The sequence below is a fragment of the Aphelocoma coerulescens genome, chromosome 5 (genome assembly GCF_041296385.1).
Source record: "Aphelocoma coerulescens isolate FSJ_1873_10779 chromosome 5, UR_Acoe_1.0, whole genome shotgun sequence".
Classification (NCBI taxonomy): Eukaryota; Metazoa; Chordata; class Aves; order Passeriformes; family Corvidae; genus Aphelocoma; species Aphelocoma coerulescens.
Genome location: NC_091019.1, coordinates 15,522,447 through 15,550,203, shown reverse-complemented (window position 1 = coordinate 15,550,203; position 27,757 = coordinate 15,522,447). Strand labels below are relative to the sequence as shown.

The 27,757-nt window shown below is 42.4% G+C and overlaps 1 long non-coding RNA gene across 3 annotated transcripts in view; it reads right to left on the bottom strand.

The window, feature by feature from the left end:
* The window catches only part of LOC138111290 (uncharacterized), a 204,176-nt gene that overhangs the window by 35,339 nt on the left and 141,080 nt on the right, over positions 1-27,757 (bottom strand). For all 3 annotated transcript variants that reach the window (XR_011151309.1, XR_011151307.1, XR_011151308.1), the window contains exon 3: positions 3,703-3,798. This is a non-coding gene — a long non-coding RNA (uncharacterized lncRNA). The remainder of the gene's footprint in view (positions 1-3,702; positions 3,799-27,757) is intronic.

Sequence of the window (27,757 nt, the reverse complement as noted above, 5' to 3'; positions counted from 1 at the left end):
TAGGAGCAACTTGTTCAAGGTTTATGTGTTCCCTCTAAGAACTCCACACCCATTCAGTGGAGGCAGAGGCAGGGGCTGGACCACATGCTACAACGTAACATGGTCTACCTCATAAAATGCACTGAAAACCAAGTACCCCTCGGCCTCGATCCTGCCCGCTGTGCACTGTGTGCAGCCATTAAATAAAGCCCCCGGCATTTTACCGAGCTTGGACAGCCACACTGGACAACATAACAGGATCAATGCGGGAGATGAGGATAAAGACCAAACAGCTCCGGAGATGTCCTGGCAAAGACGAGTAAACAACAGGCCTCCGTAGAGAAGGGGGATAGAAAACTCAAATCACACTGAAATTTATCAAAGCTTAAAGCTCCTTACAATAATGGCTAAGGGTGAACGATTAATTTCAAACCAGGCCAAATTGAGGAAAAGAACCTTGATGCACACACCAATTTTGTTTCTCAAAGTCAAGAATTGCCTAATCAATAGTAGTGCTAAAAGGAGATGGGCACTCTCAGGGGTACCATTACAAAGAATTGCACTGGATTTTAGCCACCTGGCTCCCAATTGCTTTAATAGCTGTCACATGGCTAAAACCCAGGCTGAAGCTTTAAAAGTTTACCCCTCAGTCTTCCTGAGCATCCACTGCTGTCAGGTGGCAAATGCGGAGCAGCAGGAGGGACTGCGGGATTTACTCCTGCATTGACCAGTACTGGAACACACCCAAGAATTTGCACTGCTGCTGCAAGTGTCACTTACTGGGTGAAGAAGGAAAAGCAGGAGAGGGTAAAAGGGGTGAGTGAGAGAAAGGAACTGTACTCAACCCTTCCCCTGTTGATGTGTTGATAGCAGCCTGTACCAGGTACTCACATGGCTGGCCTAATCCAATTAGCCCCCCTCTTCCATTAGCTAAAAATAAACTGGCACTTTTTAGGTAATGATCTGACTACTCCCCCCATTCCAAATTGTGCTCCAAATCTTAATGGAAAACCTTCAAGGAGTTTAAGGTTTTAAATCATATAAAGAAGCAGACGCAAGGAGAAAAATCCAATCAGAGCAGAAAGGGTTGGATTAGAGAGGAACTGTCTTTCTTTCCATTGTCACCAGTGCTGAACTTCACAGGAGCAGTAGCTGGAAAGACAGGAGGAGGCAGACAAAAGAGAAGAGGAAGGAGGGGTTTCTCTTATGCATAATTTTACAGAAGGAAAGGGGGGATCATATCAACAAGATCTGGGCTTGATTTGGTTCCTGGACCTGCTAGGGGTCACCTATGGGATGGTGAGTACCCCGATTCCTTACTCCAGCAGCTTCCACAACTCCAGAGCCTTCCAGGGATGAGGAGAGAAATGGGAGCTGGCCTTGGCAGCAGCCCCCTCTCAAGAGGTCAGCTTATGGTGAGGGTCTCATAGAACAAATAAATAACTAGCAATATCAACCACCTTTTGAAAGGAAGTGGGGTAATACTCAGTGAATCACAACTTGAGGTGGATGGGACCTTAAGTTCACTAGACCAGGTTACTCAGAGTTCCATCCAACCCTGAACACCTCCAGGGATAGGACATCCACAACTTCTGTGGGCAAATTGTTCCAGTGCCTCACTGCCCTGATAGTAAAGAATTTCTCCCTGTTATCTAACCTAGACCTCCTCTCTTCCAGTTTGAAGCCATTCTCCCTTGTCTTCTCCCTCCCTGCCACTGGGAAAAATCCCTTTTCACCCTTCTTGTCAGCTCCCATTTAAGTACTGGAAGGCTGTTATACGGTCTCCCCAAATATTTTCATGAAGAACAACTCAAAATGTTTCTACATGGAAGTTGTTGGGCAAAGGGAATAGAGAAAATAAGTAAACCAAGGAACGTAAAAAGCCCAAAGTAACTGAAAAAAAGCCCTCATCCATAATGGAGCAAAATCCGAACCTGTAACTGAGGATGAGTGAAAAAAATTTAAAAAAATAAAAATAAAAACCAGGATTTGTGTACTACCAACATTCCTGCCAGCCATTTTGGAGACTGAACATCTAAAGTTTAGAAGGCTAATCATCAGATATTGGTTAGGAGAGAAGAAAGGGAATGGCAAAATATTTCCCAAAGTACTAGATAAATGTTATGGGTTTCCACAAACTAGGAATTTTTTTTATATATGTACATGAGTCTGAACATATTTCATTGTATGGTCCCTTTTTGTTGAACCCTACATATGTTATATGTACTTTAGAATAATTATTTTGAAAAAAAAACCAAACTGAACATAATGTCCTGAGCCAAAGCAAACCCTAGAAGAAATCAAGAGCACTGAGATTTCTATTGAAATAAAGGACAGAAATCTGATAAGATGTTGTTACTTGCAGGTCTGATCCAGAACCCATTCATTTGATAAGCTTTGAATCCAACTACGAGAATAGGGTCACAAGCCCAAGAGCATTGGTGAGTGCCACTGTTACACTGGATTTTGCAGTATCTCTCTTCATAAACGTTAGAGCCAAACCACATCAGTTCCCCTTAGCTGAGCTGGATTGGCACTTTGGAAATCCTAGTGCACAGGAAATGTTTAAATCCTCACATTTGAGGAGTAAGAGCAGCATAGACCTCAGCTACTGGCTAAATATGGCTCAAGAAAAATGAAGGTAGTAAAACGGGCAGGAAAAGAAGAAACAATGAGTAGTAAAATGAGAAGGGAAATGAAACAGAAAAAAGGTACAGCAAGGAAGGGGGAACAGGAAACATTATGGGAAACTGGGGAGGGTGGGAATTAAATTAATCAAAACCAAGAAGGATTTAGGGAAATGGAGACAATGAGAAACACAGGAGGGCACTTGAACTCACAAAGTAAAAACAAGCAAGAGGTATATTGGAGGCAACAGAAGAAAATAGTGAGGCAATGAGAGAGAGCGAAAGAAAAGGAAGGGGAAAAGGTGTGAAAAGCTGAAAGTGGCAAGATGTAAGAGAGAAAACAGGAGAGAGGAAAAGGGAGGGAAAGAGAAGGAACTGTACAGGCAAAGGACCAGAAAGAGGAGAACAATCCTAGGGAGCCTGCTGTGGTGGGTCGCAGAGGAGTTCACAAGCCCATGCACTCCAACTATTTCTTTTTGATTCTGTGTCATTGTCAGGCTTCAGACTGCAGCTGCAAATTGTTTGTCTGGCAGTTCTGGTAGGTTTGATTCAATAACTCCTGTAAGAGGGCAGGCAGGATATCAATGCTGCTTTATTGCCTTTTTCTCTGCCTACAATAGCAATCCTCCAGTTATACAGTATTATAAAGTGCCATCACTGGGGGTTGTATCTCAGCATAGTCACATCTCATCTTCCTGGACTATAATAAGCCAGCAAAGGTAGAAGTCTGAAACTACGTGAGCTTCGTGAAAGGATTAACATTGAGGCCTAAAGATTGGCATGAGGGACGGGCACTGAGCAAACAGCAGACCCTCGCCTCCCAAGGACCACAGTGGGAGCTGGGAACATCCTGCTGGATCAGATCCCCCAAAATACACTTGGTAATCTGGGTCAACCCCAACTCCAGCCACTAGTGGTCAAAGCATTGACACTCCAGAAAGCTGTAACCACTGCTGGGGAACAGAGAAAACAACGCACGTGGTCCTGGCAGTCGGGTACCTTCTCATGCCTCTCTCCTCATCCTTGGGATATGCTCTTTAAAAACAATCATGCAGCGACATTTAACGTAAGATTGGACTGACTGACATGGACCTACCATTTTTCCTCCTGGAAGTTCATTCTTTCAGGCTGTGGGGGGTGTACCTCACCAGCTTGACACAGAGAAATTTCTCCAGCCTTGAGTGTTCATGACCTGTCAATAAAAAGAGGCTTTCAGTTACACAATGTCATCACCTAGTGCCTTTTACAAACACTAAATTCATATTAAAAATGTCACAGCAAAACAGGAAAACCACCATACAGAAAACTGCCTGGGATTTGTATGTCTTTAAAAAAAAAAAAAAAAAACCACACACAACAAAGAAATTCCTGACACATTGTTCTCATTATTCTGGTTAAAGCCACACAAATCAGAACACAACTTCTCATTCAGCCCTCATCATTACAAATATTGGGGGTGCCTGAAAAGAAAGAGACCAATTTAATCTTCTTAAACTTTGCCTCACATATACACACATATAGAAATCCCTGTTTCATTGAAAAAATCATAGATGGATGTCTTTAAGATTGTGTCTAGAAATTATTGTGATTTTACCGTGCAGTTTATTCCATATATTTCCATCCTTTTGAGTCACACTGTTCAGCCTCCTACTTAATAGATTAATTTGCGATTGCTCCCTCGACATTTCAGCCTTTCATGATGGAGAGCAATTCCTCTCATTTCACTCATCAAGGCTCCATATAATAATGAAAGTTCCCATAGGTCACCTCTGTCGTGCCTCATTTCCTTAACCCCTTTAGCCTTCCACCCTGATAACTGTTCTTAAACCTCGAGCTGTCTGGTTAAGGCAAAAGTAAAATTTCTCCTGCAAGCCAACTGCAAGTGAATCTGTATTGCACCAGTTTTATAGAAAATGTGACTATAACCATGTGATTCCAATTCTCCAACACCTTTACGTTGTCATAATATCCTATTTGTTTTTTCCAAGCAGTTATACACACAAAACTGCTGAGATTCTTCTCTAATAACCTCAGGTCTCTTTTTCCTTTGGTACACTGAATAATAAGAATTCTGCTGTGGTTCACTAGCTCTAGACCTACTGTTATAGCCACTAAAAGTTCCAAATCATCCTTATCTCAGCAGGAATTGCTTCTTACTTGTTTGCTTAATCTTTGCATTAGGCAGAATAATCAATGTCTGCTATTTTTCTGTGTTATAATATTTCAGAATAAAATTGATCGGCAAGATTCTGAGCTGCCATACATTGGCATGTCCCGAGCATCACTTCACTGGCCCAGCTTCAAACACTAAACAGATGCCTCAAAACAAACCTGAAAGGCATGCCACCAGTTTGAATTTTCCAGTTACTCCTAATGACCAATAGCTCTTTTCCAAGTTGTGGCTCTGCTCCATGGTTTACATGGATGTAGAGGTGTGGATACAATATTGCTGTCAGCAAGGAATTTTCCTGCTGCTTTCTAAGCCGTGAGATACTTTTCTCTCTCACGAAGATATTTGCAGAGTTCTGTAAACTATGAACACCTGTGACCTTGTAGAACTATGTTTATGGTACAGTAGGAAAATATTTTGACAATGGATGTTTTAGGATTTTAGCCAATCACCCCAAGGGGTGGATGATCCTTTTTCCAATTAGACTATGAAGAAAAAAGTCTATAAAAGAGTTTGTAAAATAATTAAATAAATCAATCTTGCTGCACAATTCCTGCCTGCTGGATCTTCTCTCCACCTCCTCCCTACGGCTGCGGGACACAGTAATATTTTATGGCGTTAATATAGGGGCAAAATCGTGACACAGCCTGCAGGCAGGCAGGCCCTGGGTGCAAGTGCAGGGTAGCTGGAAGTGCCCAAATGTAGCCCTGTTCTCCCAAGAAATCCACATTAAACCAACAAATCATGGCATTTGTTTGAAGAATGATTTTACATTGCATCGTATGCCGAGTTGTCTCCTCTTTTGTGCAATCTGTCTGTTCCATGGGAGACGAAATGTTTCTGACCAGCAGTGTGGTGCTAGATTAAACAGCTGCCATTCCTACACACAGCCTTGAGGGCTGTGCATCTTTAGGGGGAGGACACAACAGTTAACTCAAAGCAATTCAGTGCTGATTGGGTTGGGGATAATTTTCTGGCAACTAAGGATGGAATTGAGACCAAAAAATCATTTCAAATAACTGCAGAGGAGTCACAGGATAGCAACACCTTCCAGTCTCTAGAGACCTAGAATTGATTTGAACTGGTCTACCACTTAAATGGAGAAAAGCTATTATCCCATCACTAATCTCTTGAGCCATTCAGTCCCACTTGAAGCAATTTTTTCTTCAATAAGCTATTTTACATATTTCACTTAGTGCCCAATCTATGGGAGAAGCTTATCACATGATTTGTTCAAAAAGATAAATACCTCTCCCCTTTGCATTTCTGTTTATTCTTGGGTTTGTTGCTAACATGACAGAACTATTAAACATGTTCCTTCTTTTCTCTTCTCTCCTTATGGAGCCCTGCTTTTCTTTCTACGATTCCCAAAATAAGACAACTTCTTGTTAGGTTTTGGAAGAAGATCCAGCCTAGAAGCATGTGTTCTATTTTTTTTTTTTCCACATAAATGTAAATTTATTGCCCTCAACCATCATAGTAGTCATCAGTACAATGCTGATACCTACTCCATAGCTCAAGAAGGGTAAAATCCAGGATTTGCAGTGCAAAAACAGAGAATTGATAAAGATGCAATTTGAAAAAACAATCTTAATTTTTTGTGTGTGTTCATGGGCACCAAAAGGTGGCCACAGAGCCCACAAGTATGCAAAGATGCTGTAATTATTAAGAATGTCTTAAAAATTATTTCTTTGGTTTCTGAAACCAGGGAGGCCAGAGCTGCAGTTTGGTAGTGGGGCCACACTGGCCCAGCAGGAGAATTCTTTGTGGTGAGAAATCAAACACACGTTCATGTTCAAATCTCTCAGTGTCTCCCACTGTTTTCCCACTATTTTGTGCACTCAGAGGAGCCTGTTTTTTCTACTTCATGCTTCCTCTTCGTTAAGCATTTCCTCTGTAGTTTCTCCCAGCACTGAATTTACTCAGCCCTCCTCCAGCACTCCCAGAATTAGAATCCATGCCTTTGAAAAACCTGGGCTTCCTTCATTTTCAGGCAGTTCATTTCAGCTGCTGCTCACCCCACAGGTTACACTGCTGGAGCAGCACTACTTTGATACTGTTCCTCTGGCAGCAATTAGAATCAAATCAGCACCAGGCTGCTTATAAAAGGGGATGCAGCTGTAATGGCACTATCAATTCTTCCAAACATTGTCGCTATTTGTCAAGTGATTAAAGTAGAGTAACTTACTCCAGGTTTACTAGTCTATTTTCCATTGGAACTTAAAAGGTTTTACTGCCTCAAGTATGGCGCTTGGACTGCTAATAATTTCAATTTTATTACATTATCATATTTTTTAGATTTATTTCTAGGTTTTGCATAAGATTCAAATTGTTACCCAGTTTATAAAATAATGTGAATTTATCTTGGTCAAAAATCACATTAAGATAATTATCTTGCCCTTTTGGCAGATAATTTTGTTTGTAATATATTGAAAATGCTTATTTTTTGTCTTCCTAGCCCCTCATTCTTGCAGAAGAGGTTATTTTTTCCTGACACAGGCAACTCTATCTCCCTCTCACTATCAAGGGCTGTCAGGTCTCCTCCCATTTTCTCTTCTCCATTAGGGGGAAACCAAACAAAAGGTGCCTGCTCCTGCCTTCTACCTCCCCAAAGCAGCAGGATGCAGATAACACTGTAACCTGCCAAATTAAAGACAATTTAGCCTGATACTAAATACTTGCTAAAACTCCCAAATTACCAGAAAGGTGTTACTTATCCAGTACCAGAAGAAAGTTACAGCAACTAAGGCTGGATTTAGCAAATCGCACCTGACTCTCTGGCCAGGGTCTCTGACCCTGGAATGTCAGAAAAGCCACCTATGATCTCCATTGGCAGCATTTTGATTAACTGAAATTGGATTTTTCAATTTAGGGGACACTTTAATACTTAAAAAGCACAAATTCACAATTAGATGAAACCTCTACATTTTTTGGGTTTTGGTTTGGGGTTTTTGTTTGCTTTGGGGGTTGTTTTTTCTGAAAAATACTCAAAATAGCACTTATTTGGGAGTAAAAAAAAATTATAATCAGTAAATTCAAAGTGTCAAATTTTCTTTAGAATGCATGGGGATTCCTTTGTGCCTACGTAGCATTACTACAAAATAAGAATTTATACTGACATGCTTTAAGTTGACATAAGAATTAGTAAAATAAAATAGCTCCACCTATTTTAAAAATTGTTAAGGACGTGTCCTGCTTACTACTGATGGAAACAACCCTTTTACACAATAAAGTAAGTGGCATTCTGATGTAGAGAAAGGATAGCAATATCCTGAGCTTTGAATAAGTTAAATGAGGATTTTCCATACTTCTAACATGCTTAATTCCAATATTCTAATTCTAAATTTCAGTGATTCTAGTTCTGTCAAACACTCATGACAGAAGTACCAATAAACAGATACTGGGTAATATCCAAAAGGTTTTGAGGTATGATGTTGAAATATGAACCTTTTTTTAAGCAAAATATACTAGGTAGCCTAGGAGCTTTACAAAAGCAATTCTCTCCTTGTGTTTTTCCCCCACTTCCTTTTTAAGGGCCCAGGAAGTTACAAGGTGTATCCCATCTTTTTTCTGCTTTAATGTAGGCAGAGGAAAAAAAAGCAGTCCAAAACTTGAGAACAGCTAATTCCTGAAAGAGAGATGAAATAAATTTTGCTTAAAACATTTGGTCCACACTCCAGTTTGGTATTAAAGTGAGCATCAGTTTGCATATTTGTGTTATTTCTGAAGACAAGACTATGGAATGTATACAGCCAGAAATTCATGCATTTCTGGGGAGAAAACATCTACCTTTCTCCTTCACTGTTGCTCAGGACTCAAGCAACATTAAATCCCCGTTGTGCTGCTCTCCATGGCCAGGGAGCCAACAACATGGGGACAACACACACATGGCAGCATCCAGGTGTGAGAGAAGCAGCTCAGGCTTCCCTGCAGTGAGAATGGGTTCAGATCTGTGGATTTCAGTGGAGTCACCGGGAAATTGCACCAACAATTTGTATAAATCACAATCCAGATGGGTTGGCAAAAAAAGTTTGAGTGCTTTGCGTACTCCGTATCTCTGAACATTTTTTCTCTTGTAGTGACGTGGTTAAGAAGCTGATGATCATAAATATGGAGTGTATCACCCTGTCCTCTTACTCCCTTCCTGATTGCTTTTACAACGTAATACATGCATCTCAAATAAATTAAACATGTGACATATAAATTCAGTTCATGTTTTTTGGGGGTTATCAAAATCCTGAGAAACCAAAACACTGAAAATCTCTTGTCAAAACGTTCTGGGATGAAGTAGTTAAGCTGTCATCAACAGCTTAAGCTCTGTTTATTTGAATATGTAAAGCAACTTTTTGAAAAAAACAAAAGTACAGAGTCTGTTGATCAGAGTTCTTTCTCCACATGTCTTAATTCTGCTTCCCTGATCTCCTGGGAAAAAGAGAAACTTCACATGAAGTACAAGGCCAAAGGCACCCTCAGTGAAAGAAGCACTCTGCTCCACTGACACAAGTGATGTGACAAAGTATGGCAATGGTATTACCATGGCACTACAGGATTATTACTCTGCAGTGCCCATTATTTGAAATGGAGTTACTCAGTGCTTACCACAAAACAGCAAGCAGCATTTTGCAGTAACACAATAAATAACCCATGTCATCTCTGTATCTACACCTTTTGCAGGAGCAGATACAGAGCCAATCTAAAAACAAATCTAAAAGTGCTATAATAATGCTGGAATGACATGCCTCTTAAGCTGTTTACAGCTGACAGACCAAGTGAAATGGTTTGACAAGGGAGAACATAGTATGTGTTGACAGCCCTGCTTAGTTCATATTTGAAAGGCAAAATTAAAGTCATACTTTTACAAGGTGCAGGATTCTGCTCACCTGAAGGACATTCTCTTAAGCAAGGCATGGTATTAAGTCTCTGCCATCCTCCTCCTCCTGTCTCCCACTTTTATGTGTAGGCCACTAAATGGCACACCTCAAAAACCAGTCCTGACTGCCTATATCAGTAATTGCTTGTGAAAACGTATCATTTAGAAAAGTATGGAGAGAGCAACAGTGAGAACAGCCATAAATGTTCACCCTCTGTAATTTAGGGGAGCACAGCAACATATGGCCAGCATTTGGCTTTTCTTACAGCAGGCAGCACTGTCAGGAAAGAGCAAACAAAGGCTGAGTACAAATCCCCTCTGTCCACAGAGACACCTTTCACTTGATTACAGGATATGAGAGAAAAACATAAAGACACAGTGAATCCTAAAAAAGAAAAAGCAAATAAGAGCTAGGATAGGTCAGAGTAAAGGGCTGGAGACCAGCACTAGGAAACTCAGAGCTGTTTGGTAGGACTTACACAGCTCTAAGGCAGAGGGAAGGCTCAAAGGACAAGTAGCCTCTCACTTCCTACCTGGTCCTTTCTAAACCCATTGGCTGACAGCAACCAGAGATTGTCAGCAGCTCTTGTGGTGGTCAGTGAGAATAATTTGGTGGACTCAGGCCAGCTACTATTGAAGAGGTTACATCACTGCAAAAATTCTTGCTATTACCTGGCCCCTCACTGTTAGATGCCATGGGAAGCCACGAGCATTTTCCTTCCCTCCCACTCAGAGACAGAGGCTCTTAGCATAGGGCAGGTGGCCCTGAGGAGGGAAGAGCCAACACCTGCTAGTCCTTTTCTGTGGATAAGTTCAGAGTTCAGCTGCTGCAATGCTAGTCACTCCAGCTCTTTTAATGAGCCCTGTCATTGGTGAAAATGAGCCCAAAGTGGCCAAATGAAATCATCTCGCTGAGGGGAACTACCAGGAAAGTATTAGGAATGTCGTGCATTTGGAGGCATAGGATGCCATTGCCTTTATGTTGGGCTGACTCTACCAGCTGAGCCAAACAGAGCCAAGGAGGCTGGCTGCTGGCAGCCCCTTCCCTACAGGTGAGTGGAGAGCTGTATCCAACTGCAGCCTCAGTCCAGACTCTGTATGAAGTGGTTCCAAATAGTTCCAGTCTCTACATCTGGAGCCCACTGGCAGATCACAAACAGGGACTGCACAAAACTTCTGGCTGAAGCTGCAGTTCAGGAATCGGAATGGTGTGGAGTGGAAGTGTTTTTTCAAACTAATGGAAGTTTTGCCTACATATTTCTTCCCCCACATGAAGGTCATCAAACGTTCGTGTGCCAAATGTTAGAATTGATGCCATCCTAATGAACGCTGAAAACATTTTCCTGTCAAAGCAAATAGAACAAGTTGACATCACTGATCTCAGCATCGACCAAAGAGTAAAAACAAACAAACCATCAGTTAAAAAACCAGAGGGGTTTTTGTGCTCCAAGTTCAAGGATGTGAGTCCAGCAGTGCAATGACAAAGGGGAGCATGGTGCAGATGACAAAAGGGTTACACTCACTGCAAAGGAATTTGGTCCTGAGGAAGAACAACTGCCTCGGCATCAAGGTCAGGAATATCTGGGCTCCCCCTGCTCCTAGTATGTGGCACACGAGATCCCTTGTGTCTGAGCTGCACTGGGTTATTACCTATAACATGTGCCACAGGCTAGGAGCTGAGAGTGAAACCTGGAACTAAGCCCTGTCAGAAGCTGCAAAATGATTACTCTTAAAAGCAAGCCAACAGCTCTCAACTTGTCTACCAAGAAACTTTTTCTCTCCTACTTAAGCTGCCTGAACTTGCAGCCTTCTCTTCCTCCATCTCCCAGGGGATCTCCCAAACCATCTATCCAAGTATAAACCATGGAATGGCAACCCTGCTACAACTGGATGCAAGCACAAAGGAAGTGTATCTTACAGCTACGCTGCTAAATTGGGGTTTGGGAAATCCAGAGACATTTCTTTCTTCTAACACATGATTCCTCTATGTCCCTTGGCAAATTTGAGAAATCATTCCACATGGGAAATAACCATACCTTCTCCTTTGCCTCTCCTGCTTGTTCAGAAATCTGGGACAGAGTTCATCTTGCTGTGCACTGTTTCTAGCAAAGAAATTTCAGACCCCAATCTCTCTAGGTAGCTTGGTGTGGTCAGTATACAACTGATTAAAGCTAATTTTACCATTCACACAGCACAGAGGAAAAGACACAGACTTTCTGTAGAGTACACAGTGGGTGTGCAAGCCTGGTGAAAGCAGGTAGGTGCCAAGAACTGATGAAGTCCCAAAATTAATGTTTCCTTCAGCTCCTCTGGCCATTTTGTGAAGGGGATTTTTCACAGAAATTGCTGTAAGATAGAGGTCCTGTTGAAAAGTATATCATTAAATTTGGGAATAATGACAGAGGAACCAGACCAGAATTGAAAGGATGATACATACTTTGTTGTCCTTACATCAAATACATTTCCATTTTATGTACTGTTTTAATTTCCAGTTCTCCCATGCTCACCCTGTGCTGTCACCCATGTTTTTTGAACCGAAAGGTATTATCTCAGCTCCCATTTTTCCAAAAGTCAGTTCTAATCTCAGTCACTCTCCAGCCCTGCAGTTTTCCTTCTCCTTGACAAGCCTGACCGCTTAAATTTCTATCAGCTCAGACAACATTTGCCCACACCCCTTTGTGTTCCTATCTCATTTCTTCCCCTTCCAGTTTTTGTGATGCCATCATACATCTATGCCAGCACACAGAGCATGCAGCAGCAGACATATAGATCCTGACTGCGTTCAGGAAGGGGGAAAGGTTGAAGTGAATAACATCCCGTGTATGAATGATTTCCTTGCTCTCTATACTACAGTGAGCTGTGCTTTCATATACTCTGATGGATGTGAGTTATGGGTCACTCCCTCACTTGTGAAAATAAATGTGCAACACTTGCCAATGGTTATACTGTATATTACAAAATTCTATCATTTGAGATTTATGCACTTAGCAGACCAATCACACAAACAATACAGGTACACCACAACAGCTCCACTTCCAGGTTTTTCTTCCCGTTGAGACAGACAGACACACAATCACCCTTAGCCATAAAGTGGTGCTGCATTATCCAGAGGGGGACATTTTATGGACAAAGAGTTTATCATATCCAGAATTTGCCTTGGGTGCAGCAGACTTAGCACGTGTTAAGTAATGCTTAAGTGATTTGCTGAAGTGGCCTAATAGCACAAAACACTCCTGGCTCTATTTGCTTATAAATACATTTCAAGGCACTGATTGAAGTCTGTAGTGCCCTAAATGGTCTGGGACCCAGTTATTTAAGAGATATCATCTCTCCTTTTAAATTTTATGTGGTAATTGAGAACTACCAGTTGGTTTCTTTTCCTGGGTGACCAGTGGGATGTCTTAAACAGGAGATACATGAGCCTGGAAAGTGCCCTCATCAGCCTTTGGACACAACAGTGCTCCAGAGGACTATTTCAAGGAGAAATATAGAGCTGGTCTCTTCAGTGTGACAAACATCAATTAATCTCTTGAATGATCTTTTACATCATGTGTGTTGGAAACAGAGGGCCTGGCTGAGACTGGCCATGTGTTCAAAAAAGCTGTTCCAGGAACCTTGTTCCCTTTCTCCTGTAACCACAGAACCAGTGTAAGGGTGCAAAATTCTCACTCTTGCAGGCGCCACTTGTGCCATGAGGTCTGAGCTGTCCTTGCATCCAGGTAATGTCACCAGAGAGACTGGAAACCCTTGCTGATCTCACCACCTGCAAGGCTCCCTTAAAATCCTCAGAGTGCCACTGGCACACCTTAGCTAACGAGAGTGTGTCCTGAGCACCTGTGTTTTATTTACAACCACGTGTTCCATTTCAGGTTCACTGGCACGAGCTGCTGAAGCACTGGATGCCCTTATCTGCTTTCTTCAGGGAAACAGATACATGAAATACAGAAGATATAAGGTTTTTGAGATTAAATGCTACAAACACAGATTAAATTATATGCTCTTCATTCCTTTAAGGAACTCTTTTTCATGGCATTTTGTTCCAAGTTTCCGAAGTGATTTCTACTCCCATTCACATTTAGAAGCATTTAAAACACAGCAAAGAGGGAATGCATTAGTGGACAGAACTGGCCACTTAGAGTTCAGGCCTCCCCCCCAGGCACTGCTGAACCTCAGCTGAACCAGCCCAGGGCAGGGCTGTACAGGTTCCTCCGGGGGGTACCAGAGGGTCCCCAACAGTGAGGAAACGTGATTGTGGCACAACCTCTTCTCAAAACCAAAATACTGACACCTAAGATACTCCAGAATGAAAGCATTGCCTTCATCTCTGTTTCCATGATGCCAGCAGAGACTGTCTGGTCACCTTCTTGAGAGGAAGCTTGATTACCTCTCTTTTCAGGAAGGCTGCCCTGACGAAAAGGAACCAAGAAAGACAAATAGCTACCCACAAGCTAACAGCCTCAGTGGGTTGTTTTGCTGTTTGCTTTAGTTCACTGGCTTAAAAGGGTCAGCAACCCTCATCTTGAGGACCCTATTAGTGAAGTAGCTTTGAGCAAAACATATAATTAACCTTTGGAACTCACTGTAGCAGGATATCATTGAGGAAGCATATGAGAAAGATTTTAATTCTTTTAAAAAGGGCTGCATATAGGCAAGTCTAAGGACACAAATATCAGTGTTTTTACTACAGAGAATTCACTGGTTACAGTCACTAAGCACTGTGCGTCTGGGACTTAAGAATAAACAAAGCCAGGGACTAACAATAAATTCTTCACTCACCTAAATGGTAGGTGAATAAAATGGGCAAAACCAGTGAGATGAATCCAGACTTCTCAGAGTCTTCAGAAAGCACCACTCACAGAGGCAGCAACAGAAACTGCAGTAGGTGAATGGATACTTGACCTGTTTCATCATGTCAAATTTTGTCTCCAGCTCTCTCCTTCACATTCACTCACTTTGTAGCTCCCATGTGACGACCTTTCACAACCTTAGAATGATTAACCAAATGTACATAAACCCAGGCTGACCACAAAGATCTAACAGGCAAGTTGAAAGTAATATACATACAAAGAAGATTTTAAAGAATCAGGAGCCAACTGAAAACATTTTGTTTTACCGTGCAGGAGACTCAAATGGCTTCTGCTAAGAAGGACCCAACTGACAAACCTGCCTGAGAATGACATCCTTCAAGTGCCTTCTATCATATTTAGAAAAACTGTAAAATCCCTGGGTTAGAGGGACAGGGCAGCAGACAGGAGACATGAGATACTTGGAATGCACTGACATTTGGAGTACTTTGAGGCAATAAGACTCACAACTCTCCCTCAATGCAAGGAAGGTCTGAAATGCGCAGCGCATGCTGAACCATCAGCATTCTGGCAGTGAGAGTGTGCGGCAAGGATCTGTGCAGACAGGATGCTATAAATTCTCTCATTTTATTACCATTAGTATAAAAATAATCAAGAAAACACATCTTTAGCACTACTGGGTGAACTTATCAGAGAGGTAGCAATTGTATATCATTAGAAATCTAGTGTCATGTAACTAACTACGTGGCATCCACAGAGCTCTATCCTCATCCTGGATCCCTTCACGTCCATCAATCCATTCCAGCTCTGAACAGGTAAGCCTTTAGATTTGATCCAGAGGATGCTCACAAGCTAAAAAGAAAATAAATTGTAGTTTTGACTTTAACTCTTCTCAATTCAAAGCCAAAATGTCGTTGTGTGTAGTGGTGTGGAAAAAACCCAAACCTTAACAAAAGCCCCTACAGCCCCGTGAAGCACAGAAAGAGAAACTATGCTGTGAGTTCTGACATTAACAAAAACATAAATGGATTGATTTTAGAGAATTTATTGAATAAAATTTAGTTAGAGTCCTTTTGTTTTGTTTTAACGATTGCACACCATTTAATTTTTATGAGCTTGATTATGCCTTTAAGGCACATTCCAGCAGAGGGCTGAGGTGAAAAAGCCTCTCCAGGGAGGATGCAGCAGAAGGAAAAGCCTCTGGGATGTGCAGAAGTTCAGCTAATCCTTTCTAGGCATGTGTTCAGCATTACCTACTTGCAGCTTTTGCACTTCCCAGTGGAAAAGCAAATCTGTGGGCCAATGGCTAAGAAGTTTCTGCCTCCTTCAGCCCACTGTGCCCAGGTATGAGAGGGGCTGATCTAAATACCCTGTCAGGCCTAACATCTGCTGGCTTTTTTGTGAACAAGTTATTCAACTTAGGGACCCGGTCCCACCACCAAACCCTGGAACTTCTCAGGAAGGGCAGAGATTGTGCACCTCCTGTATTCCAAGGGCAGTCAATGCTGGCAAGTTCATAAAAACTCTACATTTCTCACTCTAGAGAATGTATTAGGACTTAAAATACTGAAAATATGTAACTCAGACCTAAGAATGAACTGATCCTCTCACTGCCCAAGAGACAAGTCATAACTAACACTGAAGGTCTGAAGCTCTTTGACCCCAAGGCTACTGTACCTCAATCTCTTGATGAGAGGGTGCTGCTCCTTCCACTTCACTAGCCAACTAAGAGGACTGTTCACTTTCTCAGCACAACAAGCTTTTAGAAATTGGAAAGAAAACTCTAGAAATGGCATAAAACATTGTTCATAGTGTTTGGGATCCTTGAAACCACTTCAAAGCAAATTCCATCAGGTGTTAAAACAATTCCAGCTCCTCAAATGCAGCTTCCCTCTCCTTAGCGCTCTTGCATATTGAAATGTACATGCATGTTTCCAGCAATTAGGTACAAATCCTTGCTTTAATCCATGAATGCAAAAGCATATCCTTCAGATGCACTTTGAGAAAGAATTTTGGCGTCCTGAAATGCAGTGGGCACCCCCTGGGCTTCCCAGCATCTACCACCATAGTCCCTGCAGCAATCAACCAGTCCCAGGTCTGTGCAGCAACTACCACCCCAGCCCTTCCCAGGGGGAAAGGTGTTGGTCCTGCTTCCTGAGAGGTGCCACAAGCCACAGCCAGTTTCTGGAGTGGTTCAGGCATCAGCACAGCTTCTCCAGAGCAGCACCCTTCAGTTGCTGAAGGCCGCCTGTCTCTCTAGGTAGGGCACAGCTCCTTGGGGTGAGCACGCGTGGCCTGTGGTGTGAGGGCAGCAGAGGGACAGACATACTGCTTGTGATCCAGGACTGCTCCAGCTGAGCTGCCCCACATCCTCCCTTGCCTCTTGCCTGTGTATAGAGGAGTTGTGTGTGCTGGGCATTCAGTCCAAGTTTTCCTTCCTTTTGCCCCCATCTTCCCTCTATTTTGCGTCCCAGTCAAACATCGTATTACAAGGAGTGCGTGGAAAGGTAAAAAACATCAACCTGGGCAGATCAGTTAGGGAAATTCAAGCTGAATTTAGAAGCAAAAAAGACTCCCCCGCCCCTAGACTGAGAATGAATAAGAAATGCCCATATTTACTGTTAATTCCTACAAATCCTGTACTGTCCTGCTGATAGGGATGGGCAGCACCCTGTATCCCACCACCCCGGTGAGAAGCTGTCCCGATGGTCCCCAGCAGGGCTGCGTGCAGCCTCGCAGCGCTGCCACCCAGGAGGGCTCCTCCAAGGTGAGGGATAAAGGAACAGCAGGGCTGATACTGTGTCTAATGTGGCACAAGGTTCCCTCGGCACAACGTGCCCCAGCTAATGAACGCACTGCCCCAAGTGCAAACAAGCCAGGAAAGGTTCTGTTTTCAAAGCAAACGTATTGCACTTCAATGGAGATTTTTTTCCCCCTAAAAAGTTTTAATATACACACTAAATTAAGCTTGAGAAAAGGGGACATTTCATCTTTAATCTATTTACTTCTGAATATTTAACATACAATTCTGGCACCAATCACCAGATTTAACTGGAAAATTACTCACTAATCTGTTTGCTTATTTGGAATAATTGGGTAGGCTGCCAGGGAAGAGGATTTCCTACCCTGTTTAATATCTCAGTTAGTAGTCCAATTTCAGCTTGGCGGCATAATTACTCTGACAGAGCTGTAGCCACAGGGCCTGTGAGTGGGGCTGCTTTTTAAACCGTAAATTATGGAGGATTAGCATTTATGAATTTTAAATCAGGGCTGTGGTAGGAGACACTAAAGCTGCTTAGAGCTTGCAAACCACTGCATTCAATCACCAGTCATTAACACATTCCTTCCCAGGACTTTCTGCAATCACATTTAATAAAAAGGTATTTTCTAATTTGCTATAAAATATTGTGGCTCTGTGTCTCCAGTGTAACACCAGGGATAAGGAGATGCACTTTTCAGGAAAGAAAAGCTCCACAATTTACTTTGACCCTGGTTTACCTCCCACATAAGATGTTAAAGGGGCTATCTCCTCTGCTTGAGCCCTACCATTTCTTCTACCAGATGGCTAAAACAATTTAAAAAATTAAAAACTGCTGAAAACCAGAGCCACAATGTGGCTGATTGGCAGAGATCTGAACTCTGCCCTCCCCGTAGCTCAGGAGCTTTGACTTGTGAGCTTTCCACTGTTGTGTTTGCCTGTCAGGCTCACGATGAATCATTATGGGGTAAATCCTTCCTTTGATGTAGGCATGTAACTTCTTTTAAGGCCAATGAGAGTTATGTACATGCACTGAGGGCAGAATATTTCATGCCCTGAAGAAGTCTTAGGGAAAAAACCTGCCAAAAAGCACACCGCTTTGAACTTCGAAGTTGCTCCACTTGGGAGTCTAAAGAGCTCTGAAGCCGTAAGACATGCATCCAAATGCAAATGCTGAGCCCTTCCTCCTTCTAAACATGTGCATCTCTCCCTCTGTGAGCCTACAGTTCAGCACGGAGTTTGAGTTAGTCCTTCACATGACTCTTTCAAAGACCAAAGGCACACACAGGAAACCTATGACTTTTACACCAAGACTTGTCATGTATTAAGTTTTGTCTGTATATGCTAATAAAAATGCATAGATGTATAGAGTCTCCTACCAAAAAACAGAAGACATGAGTGAAAGTTATACACAACAAAATAAAAAAAGGGAAAAAAGGTGACAAATTGGGCAGAGCAAAACTTGATCCAGCACCTGTCACTAAAACCTGACGAAAACACAGGCAGTTTAAAAGGGAGCCTAAGTGAGCTCCTCCCACAGTATCCCCGTGCAATTAGCCCAGAAACTCAGAAGAGCTCTGTGCTCTACCTCCGGGAAGGGGCAGACGGAATTCCCTGGATTGCTCAGCCATGGGGATTTGTACACCCTCCTCAGAGTCACTCAGCATTGACCTCTGACACAAGCAGGATCCCAGCTGATGATGCATTACGCTGCAATCAACAGTGCTACTCACTGAAGCAACCAGATGATTTAATATTCCCAAACCTCATTGGAAGTCGCTGGAAATTAGGCACTTTGAAAAGTCGACACTTTTGAAAATGCCTTTTAATCTCCTAAATTACTCATGCTTTTGAAAACTTTACTCATGCTAAGTACTTTGGGGGCCTCAGTCAGTGAAAGCTAAACTGAAAGACACTAAAGAAGGACCATTTACACAGAGCCCTGCTCAGCCCTTATCTCTCCTCTATCCTCTCTGCAACAATAGACAGAAGGAAAACGGAGCTCTTGGCAACACCAGCCCTGTGCCAAGAATTAGTCTGACAGAGTGGCAGGTCCCCAGACCCTATTAAGGCTACTCAGACAGATGGATTTTCTTCCCTGCTGCACCCTGAGTAGGCTTTTTCTAGCTGGCCTCCTTCCTCTGAAGGCTGAGTGGTGCCGCCACTTCTCCCCAAACTGCAAGACACAGCCTTTGCTGCCACAGGAAGAACAATTTGATCACTCCTTGAACAGTGCAAACTGCCCATATCTCAGGAACCAACTCCATGCATTGCTTCTCCTCCTAACCTCACCTTGCCTCCACATAGCTGAAAAGCATTTCCTAGTTCTGCTTTCTGATTGCACCACAGCATTCTCACTGATTATTTTGTGTGCTCTCTGGGTGTATGCAGGCAACAGGGGGGCAAATGTTCCTAGAGCAGGGGAGAAGCAGCAGCCCCTGTTTAGCATTCAGAGTTTGAAAAGTGCTTCTGAGTAGTTTTTGTCTCTTTGAGGAGCAGTTAAGGGCAAGGAATGAGTGCGCACAGGTGACCAGGGTGAAATTCTCCCTGGAGTATATATGTATGAGACTTATTAAGTGCTGCTGGTCTAGGTCATGAATTGGGATTTCAGGAGGTGGCAAAGCCTAGGTGTGGAGCTGTGTCTGAGCCTAGTGCATGTCAGGACTCACCTGGTCCCTAACAAACTAGAGCAGTGCCCAGCCTCTAACTCTATGAGGGCTATTCTCTGCCTGAGCCCTGAGTTCAGTGACCCCCCTGCATCTTACCTAAAACAGCTCTGCAAACACACTCATCCATATCATCTATCATACTGTGGGAGGGGACAGAGGCACACTACAAGGAACTGGGGAAAAAAAGCCATTTCATTTGCTGGGCATTGTTTGGAAAAGCACTAAACAGCAGGACATTCCCCAAAGGGCTGTTCGAGTTGGCTTTGGGAGCGTTGCTGTGATCTCTGCAGAGACAACATAAGGGCTACAACAGAGGCCAGATTCAGAACCCTGACAATCAAAGTCTGAAAGGAAAAAACCCAAACAATTTAGGCACAACTCCTACACAGCATCTCTAAGAACCTTCAATCCCTCAGCATTTGGGCAAATAGCTAGGGCACTTTCTTATTCCCCTCTGTACTATGCAATTGCCTCAAAATGTTGGCTGCAGCCAGAAGTTACATTTCATTCCCCATAAATCAAGGGAAGTGGAATATCCTCTACATTTAATGTCTACATTTCTTATCCCACAGGGTTTTTCTCTATGGCCCTGAAAGTACCTCAAAACTTGCAAAAGGAGAAAAACTTCTTCTCCCAAGGCAAGGGGTAGGGGGAGAAGTTGCACCATATATGTGTATACACACACACAAGTGACTGATAAAACTTTGACTTAGAAATCTCTCTTCAGTAGGCTTAATAAGCTTCCTCTGCCTGAGAAATGTATAATGTATAAAGCAATCCTGCCTGCCTCCTTCTCAAAGCCACCTGAACAATCTCCTTTCATTGGCCATGGGGCTTTACAAGCAGCTCCTCTGTACAACCAGGTGGCTCAGCATATGGCCTCACTTTTCTGCCACTGCAGCTAGAAGCATTTTAGACCTTTTATAACTTTACCTCTGAAAGGCTGGTTGCTGGCAAACAGAGCCATCCCCATTTCCTCTGACACAGGAGAGGATCCACTGTGGTTCTGAGTCCCTTTCAGTGCTGTACCAAGACCAGATCCTTCTCACCTTGATTGGGAAAATGGTCAGTGAGATGCTGTGGACAAGAGAGCCCCTAAAATAGTTAAGAGTTGCACCTGCTCCTAGGTGGTTATACTGAGTATGGTATCAGTAGCAAAACTGCAAAAATCCTCCAGCATACTTTGTTTCGTTGTGAAGGGAAAGATGGACAGTAAATAATCTGATGATTGCCACTAGAAAGTCAGTGTTCTTTTTCCTGAAGGAAAAATGAAAGGCTGCTGCATGAAGACTGGTAGTATGAGCTACAAGGGTACAATACTTGACAGGCTCAAAACCTCTATAATTTCGCAGTTTTGCAAACTGTAGCCTTTTAGCATTAGTAAGAAAGGAGATGAGACCTCATGTTGCTGTTCTAAAGCAGCAAGAACCAGTTAAGCTCATCTCACCCATCCAGAGCAGCAGGCCTTGGTGGCCGTGGAAGAGAGGTGATATCCTTCTGCAGAGTTGCAAACACAGAATCATTCAGAGCACCTTATGGCCAGCAGCTCTACAGACCACAGTGCACTGGCCCCTCAAGTACTGCTTCATGATGCTGTGAAACCAAGTGTTTCCCATTGGTTTTTATCACGCTCTTGGTCTCATGGCTTGTGGCAAAATTGCCGTCTCAAAATGATGCAGCCTGCTCAATACTTCTCAGTAACCTTTCAGTTCATGTGTGAATTTCCCTTACTTCTGTGAAGCCATGAACCTGATGAACGCCAGCTGAGACTATTTTCATTATTGTTAAGGGGATAGCCAACGAGTCAAAGCACATAAGCCATTTCTCATGTATAGCCTGATATACCTATACACTGTAAGAGAGCATAATCCCATAAAGCCCGGGTTTAAAAATAATTCTCTCATTGGAAAACACACGGGACTCATCACTGAAAAATTTACTGGTCAGGATTGTAGATCTGCAGAAATTCTGTGAGACAGGAGATCAATGATCATGCCACCTAATCACACCCCGGGCAGCAAAAGCCTCAGCACTGTCCTACAGGCACTGGAGTCACAGGAGAAGTTTTGCCATGGTTTGGCTGTGCCTGTTGCAGGACAGAAAAGGAAGGACAAAGTTGATGTGAGTCCTGGGAGAATGACCAAGCAAGGTTAGAACAAGACCATACAGATACCCCTGCACAGGGTCACATCTCAGATGTGCCTTATCGAAATGCTAAAACTCTTCAGGATGCCTTTGTGTTGCTGTAAGTGGTTGAATGCCTCCCCTCTGCTTCCTGGTTTAACCTGGGAAAAGCTGCTGAGGAAGGGAGAAGGGGCATCAGCTCAGAGAATCTCACACACAGAGATGCTGCAGTAAAAGTCTTTGAGCTACATTTTCTAAAAAGGGCTTAGTGTATATATTTAGGACATTGGACTCTGCAAGAAATTAACAAGTTTTTACCATGCTCAGATGGAAAAAACACTTCAGCTGCAAAAACAATATCTCCCTCATGTACCTCCTTGTATATAACAGACAACTTCTCCCACAGGCAAGCTGAGAGAACTATAAGGTCTTTTTTTCCCTTGCCAATGTCTGCCAGATGGTACCAACTCAGATACTCCTAGGCACTGGAAATACACCACTGAAGGGGGAAGGGGAGCATAGAGTATGTAAATAAGGTCCTGAGCATCAGAAGAAGGCAGGACACTCTCTCTGCTCTTCCTAAATCTGTTGCTGTTAGTAAGAACATCTACACTGTAAAGCTCAAAAAAATCCTCCCTTAGTCTTCCAACCTTCAAAACACAAAGTTTTAAGAGGGGAAACTCCTAGATTGCAGATTAAAACTGATTTATCACACCGAAAGGATCCTGAGTCAGTTCCACAGCTGGCATGACTGACTTCAGTGCAGTAGACTGATTTCTACTGCCTGAGGATCTCCTCTTCCACAGTTAGTGACATCTCAATTTCCTTTTTAATAAGCAACAGGCCCTGTTATAATGGGATATATGGAAGGAGAGATGTAAAAGCTTATAATGTGAAAATTGATTATCATGTACTTCAGACTATTTCCTGCTGTGCCCTTTGTTTTGGCATGCATGTTTCATTTCATTACTCTGAGCTGCTCACCATTTCTGAACCACACTATGAAATACATTAATTATCTCATTATCTTTGGGGCAAAACCTTCAGTCCTTCTTAAAGGACTGAAAACCTTAAAAACCATATTCACTCAAAACCTTCTTTGGGTTCATTAAGGATTCTGAATGTGATGAGAGAGGACAGGACTGCAAATACATCACAGCACACACCAGATAAGATTTTGGTTCTGTTTGTGCTTCTGTCACTTAAAATACAAAAAACCCCCAATACCACAGTTCGGTGTAGGTTCGCTTTTTTTGTTTTTAAAATTCTCAAAATAAAATTGCTCTCAAGTTCCCAACTCATATGGCAGAGTGAACCCAGAAGAACTTTTCAAGGCTTAGTAATAAACTTCCAAAATAGAGGAAAAGAGAAGGGAAATGACAGGTAACTTTACTAATAGCCCTACCAGAAGGTGCCACAGAAATATGGCAATGTCAACATCCTGAATTAGCCTCTATATCAGGTAAAAATAATATAATACTTTTATTTTCATAAATAAATCTTAATTAAGAAAATGTCTTTTCAAAGCATAAAGTAGAGGGAGGTAGAAAAAAAATCTCCACAGAAACCTGTGTCACACACTCACACTTTAAATTTAGAATCGGGTTGGGGTCATTTTGTAAAGAAAATAATGTTCCAGGCCCATCACAATTTGTGAAAGTCAGGTTAGAGTAAAAGCAAAATTCCCCATTGTCCTCACAAGATTTCTCGCCCTGTTCTTTTGTGAATACGCTAGAATGGGTGATGGATGGGAGGCTGCCCCTTTCTGGAGTCCTTGCTGTGTTTTGTGATAACTCATTATATTTCTTTCTTTACAAATAGCCCCATTAACGCTCCAGAATTGAACAGAATCATAAAGCTTGAAACATCCCACTCCCATTCCGGTGGAGCTAGAGGTATTGTTTCATGAATTACAGAGCTGCCAAAACCTGATTTATCCAAGCAAAGCCTTCAAAGCCAAGTCACAGATATTTATTTGTTTATTTATTTATTTGGGATTGTAAAAGAAAATACTTTTTACTGAGATAAGGATGATATAACCTAGCTACAGCTTTATTTAAATTGAATTATGTCTCTTTTATATTTCTTCAACAATATGGTCGATGGAAATGTTTTAGCCCTTGTTTTTTTGGGGCTGAACTAAAAACCTTATTAAACCATTTATAGAAAATTTACAAAACAGAAGAGAGTCAAGCTCTTTCAACGTCTCTGTGGCCTCAAAACCTTATATATTCTGAGATTAGATGTCACTCTTAGTCAGATGATTCTAAACAAGACTACTATAATCCTCTCTGTTATGGAGATATTTATTTTTGTCTGAAAAACTTCAAAGCAGGCCGTGACAGATAATCAAAATCAAAATTTGCATTCCAATGAGAATTTATTTTTAATAAAGAAGAATAATTCTCACAGTTCCTCTGTGAAGGAGAACTGAGCTCACTTCAAGTTTGGGAGGTTTGGGGCCTGGGGTTTGGGTTTGTTTTTTTTTAATATCTCCCATTCGTTATTATTCAGTCAAGTTTTTGCAACTTTTGGGAAGAAATGCTGCACCAAGTCAAGACACACAGTAACGAAACCCAAGCATTGCATTTTTCTTCAGAATTTTTCCCCAGAATGAACAAACCAGCCAGGGATCACCACCAGGACATAGTCCTACAACTGCCTTCCTAGGTGAATGCTCTACAATGTTTCCTGCAGGGAACTGAAGGCAGCTTTCATGGAAGCTGAGAATGCCTGGGCAGGGAAGGAACCTGCTTTTCCTCATGCACATGCTTTTTAAAATATGTTTCTGTGTTTTCTTTTTTGCATTGGTAGTGACAATGGGGAGCTCTGTCTGTGGAGCAGGACCTCAGCACGGCAAACCCTTCATTGCACCAAAATATCTGATGCTTCAAAGGCATTTGGAGCACCTTCTCAGGGGCAGCTGAAGACACCTTGCATCCTTACAGGCTGGCTGCTCTCAGCCTGGGCTGGCAGCTCACCTGGGGGTACTACAACAGTGATATTGTCCTACCTACCCCATTCCCTCTGGGGAATTCCTTTTGGGAAGCAGAGACATTTGGTAGCAAATGCAGTGCATTACTGAGGGCTGAGACCACTGCTGGCTGGCTCTTTATAGAGGCTGTGTACAGGTGAGGGAAGATGCTTTTCCATTTCCAGGTAAAGCACCAGCCAGCCTGGCCTGAACCTTGCTGCAGCACAGATCTCTGTCCTTTCAGAGTGCCACTGCTTTCTTCCTTTCAATATTATTAAGAAAAAATTAAATACCCAGAACCAACGATAGACTTAAATCTGTTCACAGAACTATACTGGAGCTTCCAGTTTCCCAGCTTCTACCAACAATGCTGAAATGGGGGCAACCATTCCCCTTTCTGATGCAAACCTCCTCTAATGCCACTTCAGGAGTCCTCTCCTCCCAGGGACATATTCAGATAAAAAAGTCTGCATGTCTCACAGGTGGGACTGTTTAGATTTTGTCTACCTATTAGTAGCTCACAGAAATACACAGTTTGCAGACCCTGAATCATCAGTTTCTTCAGTTGCTGATTTACACCACAAGTTAGCTTTTCTTTACAAAGAGTTTGCTGTGTGGAAATCAAGGCCAGCTGCAGCAGGAAGAGTGAAAAGCAGCACAGTAAGCAAGGGTGGTCCAGCAAACCTACAACACTTTTGCCAAGAGCTCCGGAAAGGGCTGCACAGAAACACCCCTCAACAGAAATAACCTCAGGCTCCCACTTACTGTCACTGGGGCTTTGTCCCAGAGCAATCCACTTCATCTCCTGGGAAATGAAAGGCAGTGCAGGACAAGGTGCCAAGAAACTAGGTTCTGTCTGGTGGAACTTTCTGAAGAAGGAGAACAGCTACTTGCATTTGTTTGGTAAAAGCCAAAGAGGAAACAGGCATCTGAGAGCAGCACCTTGCCAGCCCAAAGTGGCCATGCAACACCTCTCTGAGACACAGCGTCTGCTGGCTGCTGTCACAGGGGCCTGGAGAGCCAGCTTTGCTCTCAACACCTCTCCCCATCACAGGCTTGTGTAGTCCCCTGGATGCAAAGCTGATTTTGTACCTCCTTTGTTATGTAAATGAGATATTAAAACACTTCTCAGATCCTCTCAGGCAAAAAGGCTGCCTGTAAACTGCAAAATCTCACTTCTGTGTGTCAGGCTGGTCAGCTGGTCTATCCAATTCCCTTCCAATTTGCTAGGATTTATTTTTACATTTCCTTTCCAGGCAATGCATCCTGGCCCACATAGGTTTTCATTCACTGTTGCACAATTGCTTTGTTAGCACCTCTATTTATTTATTCATTGTTTTATTAGTGGTCATTCCAGAACAGCACTGTGTTGAAACACATATGAAGGAAACCTTAAAAAGAAAAAAATGTGACTGCACATTACATGGACTTCTTTGATATTCTGATCTCACCCTGTTTAAGTACAGTTCTTGAAAGTGAAGGACAGTGGTGTGAGTCAATCTCAGTTAAATGCTAGCTTTGCTCATTTAATGATGCAATGGGCACACTTGGCTACGTTCACTAAAATCTTGTTTGATACCAATTAAGCCTTAAAAAAATCCATTAATAGTCCGCATGCCTCTCAAACTCACTTTTCAATTTATTTTGAAAAGACTCAAAGTTGGATAAAACTGAAAAAATCTGCCAAAGATTCAGTGAAAAGGGGCTGATTTGGAAAAAAATGGTAGTTTTAATAATGATAAACCTCTGCATACCTTTAAAGTATGGCTCTAAATCTGTCTCTATCCTCTTTACATCTTTAACTTTATCCTGTGTAATGCACTAAGAACAATTTTCTTCTTGGAACTATCTCTTATAATTGAAACTTTCTTAAAGGGCTACTGAGGAAGAGCAGTCAAGACTTCAAAATGTGAATTCTTTTTCCTTGGATACACCATCTCCATTTCAGATCTTCTATCTGGGGCCTATTCGGTGTCAGCCTTCATTTTCATGGGAATGCATAGCCAAAATATTTGGAAGAGCAGAAAAAGAAAGAATATCTCCTCTTCCACCTTGCAATCACACTACCTCAGTGATCATCAAGCTTTTATACTGTGCCTTGCTGAGACATAATTTTGGAGGCCATTTACTCCTTTGCTAGGAAGGCTTGCTTTCACTTTTGTCTTTTTACAACAAAACAAAAAGATTGCAATAACGAGACCCAACGCCTACAGCCTGCCTTGGTTTATTTTAAGTTTTTTGGGTTTTGTTTCTGCAACTCCCGCAGGTCCCAATTCCTGCTGAATAAGAGCATGCTTACATCTCACTTGCAAAAGTACACCACGAGATTGGCTTGAGAAAACAAGGTAGGCTAAAGCAGAGAGCATTTTTGCTGAGGGCTGACAGAGCACACCCTTGGTACAGCAGGACCCTGGTGGCCAACATGACAGACATAGAGCAGAACAACAACCACTTTTGGGGAGCTGCCCTGACAAAGCTTCAAGTGGCACCAGGGTACCTATTATGGCTGCTCCTCTATTTCTAAGCAAAATGATATCAAACACACAGAAAAGACAGCCAATAATGAGAAACTTGCAGCTGTTCTCGAAGAAAGACTTTTTTTTATTGTACCCCAATCCAAAATACTTTAAACCAGTTTTATCAATAGCGATAAATCAGTACGATGATATGATGTCTCTTTAATCTTTTCTAAAACAAAATTTTTTGAACTTTTGAGCATGGCCTTCCCAAATGGGTTAGGTCTTCTAAGACAGCATCAAACCTTCTTTTCCTTGCTTCCCA